The 10,044-nt window shown below is 46.0% G+C and overlaps 1 pseudogene; it reads right to left on the reverse strand.

The window, feature by feature from the left end:
• Positions 1-7,293: 7,293 nt before the first annotated feature.
• LOC102862836 overlaps positions 7,294-10,044 on the reverse strand; it is a 6,464-nt pseudogene continuing 3,713 nt past the window's right edge.

The following is a 10,044-nucleotide window of genomic DNA, read 5'->3' on the forward strand; positions in this document are numbered from 1 at the left end:
TGCCTGGTTCTACAGGGCTGCCCTCCCCACACTTCTGGAGCCCTAGATTTGGAGCAACCTTTGCATACTTCCAGTGTTCCATTTTTCAGAAGGAAAGATGACTCCACTCTCTCCTCCTGCCACCAGTGGAGGTGATTCCTCCTTGGGAGTATGTGGGGAAAACCCTGGGGCTCTGGGTTGGGGTCCGAAAACCCTAGAAACCCAAGCCTCCAACCACGCCAGGCACAGATGCCAGGGACTGGCTCAGCCAAGTGTGGTATTCATAGTTGACAGGCACTTTCCCTGCTTTAATTACTCTGAAATGGATCTCTGATCAGTAACTAATACCGACTGATTATCTTTTACGTTATTTCCCCTAATTATTGAGTCTTACTGATGATGATTTAAGGACTTGAGCTGTTTTCTCTTGAATTTATTTTTTAAGAGTTGAAATCAAAGTTTATTGAGCAAATTATTTTCTTGTTTGATAGTTTGTATATAAGGTGTTCGCCCTGGGCTCCCCATTTCCTGTTCAGATCCTTGTCCCTTCCTGCCTGATCTTTACTTTTGGGTGGATGAAGTCTTTTTGAGAGTGTATAGTTGATTGTTCTAAGGACCATGATTTTCTTAGTTGCTACTGTTTCCTATATGTCCTATCTGTTGTTTGATTAAAAGGTGGTCTCTGGGAGTGACTTTGGGCCCGCATCAGAAGGTGTTTTGGATGTTGTAATTGCAGGGCCTTAGCGGCAGCCTGGTGTTTCTCATGACTTTGATTTTTGTGCTTCTCTGTTCGCCACCCATCCTTCCCAGCACCCTCGGTTGGGATCCCACGAGAGCAGCTGGAGGTGGTAGCCGGGCACCAGGTACCACCTGCTTCTCCCTGTGGGGCTGTGCAGGCTGTGGCTCATGTGCCCATCAGTCCTGTGGATAAAGTGCTCCCTTGAGTTTTTGGGTAGGGAGTTGGGCTTCCAACCCCAAAGCAGCCAGTTTGAATCCACCATCTTTCTTTGGGGGAGAAAGATGAGTGATCTTGTCCAGTGAGATTTTCAGTCTTGGAAACCCAGTGGTTGGCTGAGTTGGTTCCAAGGCACCACAGCGAGCTGCGTGTGCTCCTTTGCTATGCCGTTCGTAGGGTTACTGAGTTGGCGCCCCACCCGTGGCACATGACCACAGCGCTCCAGGGAGTGTAGGGACTGGCTTGTTTACCCACTCAACTCATCCGTGGGTAAGCACCGAGTTACCTAGTACTGCCCTAACGGGGTTACCACTAGTGGGGAGCTTTAGCAAACGCGCTTATTCTCTCACCGTTTGTTGTTGTTTAGTGCCATCAAGTCGAGTACAACCCATAGCGACCTTACGAACACCAGATCTGGACGCTGTCCGTCTTGTGCCATCTTCGTTCCTCCAGACATCCTTGAGCTCATTGCAGCAGTCAGTTTGTCAGCCCATCTGGGTGAGGGTCTTCCCCTCACCGTGTCGGAGGCTGAAAGTCCGTGTTCAGAGTGCTGCCGGCTCTGGGAGAAGTCTTCTTGTCTCCTGGCTCTAGGGGTTTCCCAGTACAGGAACTGGGGTCCTTTCTCCTGGGTGTGCTGCTCTCCTCTCTGCTCCTATTCCTCCAATTTTGTCTCTTGTGAGAGAGAAGTGTTGCTGCCTGCACCAGGCGAGCCCCCCTAACACCACACCAGGGCTGGAGGGAAGAGTCCCCTTCTTAATCCTCTTCCAGCTGCTTGGCTTAGCAGATCATGAGGGTCGTTATGTAACCTCCAAGTCATATGCACATGGTTGTGGGTGCCTCAGTTCAGTCCTAGACATGAATCCACCAGCTCCACGGACGAAGGAGGGGCAGTCTGTCGTCCTCTGAAAACCCACTGGAGGGTCAGCTCTGAGTCTCCTCCAACTCGGCACCACACAGCAACAGTTCAGTCCACAGCAGTTCCCACCTCTTTGCTGTTGTAAATAATGCTGTCATGAAGGTGAAAATGAATATGTCCGTTTAAGATGGATTCTTTAAAGAGATAGTCAAGGTTGTAGACAAGAGGTCTGAGCCCTAGGAGCTTGTGGTAAACCTCTGAAGTGTGTGTGGATACCACTGTCCCAGCACGAGCATCACCGACCTCTCCCAGCCACCCCAGAGGGTGAGATTTCCCAGGCCTATAGCCCATGTGAGGCTGTCAGGGGTGCAGCCCCACTTGCCATGCAGGATTGGGGGGGCAGGAAGAAGGGGTGGTGTAAATGAAACGACAAACCAAATGCAGTTAATCAGCGGACTGGTGATGGGAACACAAAGGGCCTTTTAATTGCTCTTCCCACTATTGTACTATCGTTTAAAAGTTTTCTGTACTCAACATTAAAGGTCAAACCCCCACCTAGGCCGGCAGTAAGTCCTGCTCAGCACATTTCATTCTGATTGGAATCAGGGTGGATGGGTTTGCGGTGGTGTGACTTGCAAACTTTGAATACGCCCGTCGTGTGAGGTCCCCTGACTGTGGCAGAAATAAAACACAATATTCTTTAAAAGAACTTGGATATCCTGGAATGCTCTGAGTTTTGTCTTTCAGTTCCTCCCCACTCCCTCATCCCCATACAAGTCTTTTTTTCCTAGCTGTTCCCTATTTTATGAGCCTGTCACTGTCACTGTGAGAACACTAATTTATGCCAGTTAGAGAATCAGCTTCTTATTCAGACAGGGCCACTTAAGCTGCGTAGGCCACTCTTTCACTTCTGTCACAAATTAAGGTGAGCCTTATCCAGGCCATGGTCTTATCAGTTACTGCAATGCATTTGAGAGCTAGACAGTGACTAAGGATGACAGAAGAATAATCTATGCCTTTGAGTTGTGGTGCTGGAGAAGAGTGTTGAACATACCATGGACCTCCAAGAGAACAAACAGGTCTGTCTTCGAAAGGGTGAAAACAGGTTGCTCCTTGGAGACAAGGATTGTGAGGCTCATCTCATAAACTTTGGGCATATTGTCAGTCCTTGGAGAAGGACATCATGCTTGGGAGGGTGGAGCACAGAAGATGATCTGGATGAGATGGGTGGACACAGTGATGGGTGTGCCGGTGGAGGGCAGGTGTGCCAGAGTTGGTGAGATTGGTTCAGGGTAGGGCAGGGTTCAGGGCTGTTGTTCACAGGGTCACCATGAGTCATAGTCAACTTGATGTTATAAAACAACCACCTGGTGACACCTCTTACTCTACCCCCAGTGAGTTCATGGAACCCCAGCCTTGTGCAGATGCCCTGGCCTCAGCCCCAAGCTCCAGCCCCCACTGGCTAGTGAAGGAGGGAGCCACCTTTGGGTGATCCCAGTCCACAGCTTGCCTTCCAGCCACCCCTACAGACTCTGCACAGCAGAAAGGAGCTATCCTCACCCAGACATGCCTGACTTAAAGATTTAGGAGCAAAAGAAATGTTTATGGCTGTGGGATTTTAATATCCAGAAGTTTTTTCCTTTTTAACCTCCCCGACACCAGGAATCTATCTCATGGACTGCTAAAAACAAGTGTGTTTTGGAGGAAGCACAATCATCATCCTTTGAGACAAGGGAAGCGAAACTTCATCTCACATACTTCGAGGATTCTGTCAGGAGGGGCCAGTCCTTAGAAAAAGAAGTCATGCTGGGAAAAGTGGAGTATCAGAGAAAGAAGATTATCAACAAGAGAGCAAAGCCACTGTAATGGGCTCAAGCATACCAGAGGTGGGAGGAAGATGCCGGACAGCACATTCAGAGCGTTGTTCAGAGGTCCTTGTATTTGGTATGATGGCTCCTAACACCACCGCACCACCACCACTGTCATCCTTTATTTACAAAAAAATATAAGGGGAAACATTTAGGAATTGATTTTAAAGTTTAGCATGTGTTTATTGGAGCAGAATTATAAACACACACATACACACAAAGACAACCAGAAGGCTTAGAAACAGGAAATTTTCAGGGGAAGTTGAAGAATCTGTTCTGGAAAACAGTGTATTCAAATTCGAAAGTAAACTAGTAAAATAATAAAAACAAAACAACCACCTCACCCCACAAACACAAAACAAAGTTTATTATTTTAGTGAAAGCTTACAAAGAATACTGGTTTTTCAATCATTCATATATACCTGTTTTATAATACTAATTATGAGACCCACAATGGCTAATTAAATAAGCCCCTTAAGTTTTTGAGAGGGAACTCTAGTGGCCTAGTAGTAAGGAGTTGTGATGTCAACCCCAGGGCAGGCAGTTCAAATCCACCAGCTTGCTCTGAGGGAGAAAGATGGACAATCTCCAAGATGATTTACAGCCTCTGGAAAGCTGCTGAAGGGTCAGCAATGAGTTGGTTCTGACCCGATGGCACATAACAACAACAGTTTGGGGTGGTTTGACACACAGCTGGAGCACATACCAAGTTAAGTGATAATAAGTGACAGAGGCAGGATCTCATCCCGAACTGCAGGGCCGGGAGCTGTCAGCTATAGCACCACCTCCACAATTGCCTCCCGAGTCTGCACCAGATCTGGTGGCACCTGGGCTCTAGATCAATTCCAGGAACATCCCAATATCAGTTTGCCATTTCTCTAACCAAGATTTTTTTCCTTTGCCTTGAAACCAGGACTTACCTATGTATGGGAGCCTCTGTACCATAGAGCCCCAGTGACCTTATACAGTCCAGGCAGGCAGAGGCTTATCTGGTCTCGGCAGAGCTCTCAGTGGTCCTTCCTAGTGTGAGAAGGCTGTATGGAGCTGCTAGGATCTGGCTCCCACTTGCCTGTTGGCTCCCGTGGGAAGGAGTCAGGAGACAGTTTCTCATCCTTTCCTAGATTTCTGATCAGCCATGAGGCTTCTTTCTGCCCTATTGCAAACAGAACCGCATAGTGTAAAGCTCTCAGCTACAGTCTGGATGCAGCTCCTCAGTGCTGTGTTATTGTCATGAGCCTTGAGCTGAAGTGCAGTTTTAGTTGGGATCCCAAAGTTTGTTTATATACTTTTGGAGGTATTACATCGTATTCAACCAATAACATTCAAATTTTGGGTTTCATTATATTCAACCAGTAATATTAAGAATAAATACATTCAAACTTTGGGTTTTACCAACCATATTAGTTTCAAAACAGTTGTATAACCAATCACATGAGTTCCAAAACAACATGGGTTTGACCAGTCATGTTCTATACTAGTTGTGTTCCTTACGTAACATGGGCAGTAACAAGTCACAACCTTACCACATGTTAGGGGTCTACACATGTTGTGGCCAGTGGGGCCTCATGGCTACTAAGCACCTGTTTGGGCATGTTAAACTGTTTAGTATATTTATCCACAAATATTCTTAGCATATTTTCTAACATATAGGAAAATCCTAAACATTTCTTATTCTTATTTCTAACATATAACATAGCCTGGAAGCAGGAGCGGCATCCACTTCTGAAATGGTTTGCCTCCAGAAACTATGTATGAATGTGCTCAGGCTTTTTGTTCATAGGGTCACTATGAGTCATCTATGACTCGATGGCACCTAACAACAACCACGGACAGCAAATTCGTTATATTTTCTTACACTGCTCATAACAGTTATCATGCAATGTGCAGCTTAGCACTCTTGTGTACAGTTCCATGACCCCTTTTTCATATAGTCTGCTGTATGTCTCAGACAGAAAAAAATCACTAGAGCAGAACCTCTGCTGCCCATGTGGTCACTAAAAGTCTAAATGTGACTCAGGGTAACTTGGCAGTTGAATCAGTGGGGTCTTGATCTGTTTTGTGTGTGAGCTTGACACCTTGTTGTTAGATGCTGTTGTCTTTGCATGTCCTCATGTCTGTCATCCATGTAGAGTTTGCACAATAATAACCTACTGAACAACTTCGTCTTCCAGGGCTCAGGGTTTTGGGTAGTCACACAGTTGTCTTCTGCAAGTCCTTCTAGTGAAATGCTCAACAAATACTTGTTCTTCTAGCACTTACCTTTAGCCCATAGATTCAGTTTCCATCATCTCTTATCTTTCTTGAAAGAATAGGATCCTCTATGGAGTCCTGATGGTGCCACACTGAAGTGCTTGTCTGCTAACCAAAAAGTAGCTAGTTCAAATCCCCCAGCTGCTCCATGGGAAGAAGCTGTGGCAGCTCATTTCTGTAGATGCCTTGGAAACCCTGTGGGGGCCGGTCTAGTCTGGTCTCTTAGGGCTGCTCTGAGTTGGAATCAACTCAGTGGCAAAGTTTTGTTGTTTTTTGTGTGACTGACTTTAGAATGACTGACTAGTGTACCTTGCATGATGTGGATATCCTCCTACCTGTTGTTGTCATTGCTGTGAACTGACCCATAGCAGACACTCTCCAGTGGGTTTTCTGAGGCACCAGAGGAGGTTGTCCATCTTCCCACGAAGCGGCTGGTGACCTCAAACAGCTGTGCCTTTGTGATTTCAGCTCAGCTTCTTGCCACTAGGCCACCAGATAGGCCCTTGTTCTTTTTAAAAAATTATTCTGACCTTTCCCTTCTTCCTGAGGTCTCGGTGTCTCTTTGGCCCAGAGTTCATCATTATTTCCTGAATCATGGCCACAGGCTTTGGTATCTGACACTACCCATCTCACCATGTTAAAACAAAGCTCCTAAAACCTTTGAGTCAGATGAAACCTTTGAGTCAGAGCTATTGGTTCAAGGAACAGAAACTCTGAAGCTGGGCCCAACCTCTTCCCCTGAGGAACTAAGCATGCTATTTAAAGCAGTGCTGTTCAGATTATCTGTGGTAAAGGCCAGGTATATTTTGTTTTCAATTTCCAGTATTTTGCTAGTTAATTTTTTAAAACAAATAGAAAAAAAAGATACTCAAAATAAATTTTTTCTCTCTTCAATTTTATTTAGTTTTTTTAACTGTAAAACTTACACCAATTCAACAGTTTCTACTCTTTCTAGTTCCTGGAGTTGTTAAGTTAGGCTGTTCGAGATCCTTCTTTTTCCATGTGTAGGCAAATCACAAGTTTTTTTTTTTATGACTGGTCAACTCTTAAAATAATGGTAAAGATTTTGAAGTGCTTACTCCCTAGAGCAATGATGCCAGTTTAAAGACTAAGGTGTGTCTGATCCAAGGCATAGTATTTTTTTTTTAATGTGTCCATTCACTTTAATGACTGATGAAATCATGGAAGTGCCAAACTACAGAACACCAGGGCCTGGAAGGGTATGAAGGTCTGGGGACGAGGAACACTACAATGTTATCAGAGGGAGAACCAGGGATCATCTAATGTCGATGGAGGAAGAGGAGATGCACCAGTAGGTCAGGCCTGGGACATATCCTTGGGGGAGCACACATCCCACGTCCAGTGTGGGAGCAAGCCAGCCACGTTCACTCTTGAACATAAATCCTTGTGCAGACCACATTGTTGGGGCTGAATGTCAGGATGAGCTCATTGTTGGCCAGTTCACGGGTCCTGTAGGTTTGGGGACCATCCTCTTCCAGGAGCGTTTGTGTGCAGTGAAATCTTGTTCTCATTCTCCCAAGTGGCTAAACTCCTGCACTTGCGTCCATCCACCGTCTCCTCCTCGAAGCCTTCTCCGACCTTGAAGTTGATCCCTGTCCTGGCGGATCTCCAAGTGTGGTGTGGGCGCAGTCTCCACCGTCACCTCCCTCAGCATGGCGTTCACACCCAATGCCTTGAGTAGCTCATCGAAATTCTCACTGCTGCGCATCGTCCAGGTGCCACGAAGTTGGGCATGGTGGCGATCACGGCAGGAAGGGAGGCACAGGCAGGGACAGCGGCAGCGCAGCGGGCACGCACTGGAGCTGCAGGGCGGAGAATCCAAGGCATAGTATTTTTAGTTGCTTCCTATGCATCTGAAAGTTGGACAGTGAATAAAGATGGCAGAAGAACTGATGCCTTTGGATTGTGCTGCTGGAGAAGGGTTGAACATCATCCAGAGCACCACAAGAACAAGTCTATGTTGAAGGAATTGCAGCTAGAGGGCTCACTGCACATATTTTGGGCATGTTGTTAGGAGGGCCAGTCCGTGGGGAAAAAGACTTCATGCTGGGAAAGGTGGAGGGTCAGAGAAAGAAAGGAAGACCCTCGGCATGATGGTTTTTACCCATACAATGGTTTTAACAGTGGTCTTGTGCGTATCTGAGATTGCGAGAATGGTGTAGGATATGGCAAGGTTCAGATCAACTCTTCACAGGGTAGCTATGTGCTGTAGTCAACTCGATGGCACCTAACACCACTATCCTAACTGGAACAGGTGGAAGTCCCAAGGTGCTTACAAGCAGGGTGTTTTTATATGTAAAATTTTATTTCATATTGGTTTACTTACAAAGTTCCTATACATTGTTTTTCACACCAGATTTCTCCCATTTCCTTAACCCACCCCTCCCTCCACCCTTCAGATTGTGCAACCCTTGATTACCATCACCCCCCCACCTTCATTCACCTCTCTGCTTCTCTCCTCCCTCCACCAAGATCCTCATACATGTTTTACTAATTATGTATTTCTACAATAATTGTCTTATATGGTATTTGTTCTTATGGGACTGAGTTAGTTCACTTAGCATAATGCTCTCCAGTCCCTCCCCAATCAGGTAGTGACAAAATCATTGCTCCTGGGTGCTGCGTAATATTCCACAATGTGAATGTACCATAATTTCTCAATCCATTCAATTGTGGTTAGACATCTGGGCTGTTTCCATATTCTTGCAATGGTGAATAACGTCAAGCAGGGTTTGAAGTTTAAGTCCACTCACAGGTGATCTTGAATCAAGTCAGGCGAGCTACTTGTGCAGCCAGCCACTGGTTAACCCCATGAGGCATGATTCTACTTTGACACATCTGGGGTTACCATGAATTACAGTCACCTGGTGTTAACTGTTTCCACAATCTTTGTGGAGTCGTTCAAGAGACTGCAGCAATAGATGTAGCTGGCATGCTATTTCATGAAGAGTCTTGCTGTCTGTCAGAGCTGCCTGTGAATATAGGGGTTCAGCCACTTCATTCATTCAAAGACCAAGTGCTTCCTCTAAGCTGAAAATCTGAGGCTGATTCCACAGAGTCCTCAGTAACACAGAAAATTATCTTCACAAAAGACAGGCAAAGGTGTGTGAATTTTGGCAAAGGTAAAGCTTCTTGTCCTTAAGTAGTTCAGTGCACACCACTCTCACACAGGCTAATTTACATCTGCTATCTACTCATAACTACTGCTAATCTACTCACACTGTGGTCAACTCTGAGAAGAATGGGAATCCCAGAACACTTGATCATTCTAATGCGAAACCTATACTTGGACCAAGAGGCAGTCGTCAGAACTGCCTACCATGCAGGGTAACACCGCATGGTTCAAATTTGGGAAAGGCGTATGCCAGAGATGTGTCCTATTTCCATACCTTTTCAACCTGAATGCAGAACATATTATCCGAGAGGCTGGGCTCTATGAGGAGAAGTGTGGTGTCAGGATTGGTGGAAGATCTATTAACAAGCTGCGTTATGCAGATGATACAACCCTGCTTGCTGAAACTGAGGAGGACCTGAAGCACTTGCTGCAGAGGGTCAATGACTGCAGCCTTCAGTATGGGTTGAGGCTCAGTGTCAAGAAGACAAAGATTCTCACCACTGGACCAATTGGCAGCATCAGGAAGAATGGTGAAGAGATTGAGATTGTAAACAAGTTAAGTCTGCTTGGCTCCACGGTCAAACACTCTTGGCACCAGTAGCCAGGAAATTAAAAAAAAAGTATTGTGATGGTAAAGTCTGCTGTTAGGGACCTCCTTAGGGTACTGAAGAGCAATGGTGTCACTCTGGAGACTAAAGTGCATCTGATACAGGCTATGGTCTTTGCAATCACTTGTTATGCATCAGAGAGTTGGCCAATGACCTGTAAGGATAGGGGAATTGATGCCTTTGAGCTGTGGTGCTGGAGAAGAGTATTGAATGTACCATGGAGTGCCAAGAAAACAAGCAGATTCATCCTGGAGAGGATTAAACCAAGCAACTCCTTGGAGGCAAGGATTCTGGGGTTTCATCTGACATACTCTGGACATGTTGTAAGGAGGGACAGGTCCTTGGAGAGGGACATCATGCTTGGGAGGGTGGAGGGATGGTGCAAGAGGGGA

This window comes from Elephantulus edwardii, unplaced genomic scaffold (assembly GCF_000299155.1).
Source record: "Elephantulus edwardii isolate Elephantulus edwardi_28Jun2011 unplaced genomic scaffold, EleEdw1.0 scaffold00077, whole genome shotgun sequence".
NCBI classification, from domain to species: Eukaryota; Metazoa; Chordata; class Mammalia; order Macroscelidea; family Macroscelididae; genus Elephantulus; species Elephantulus edwardii.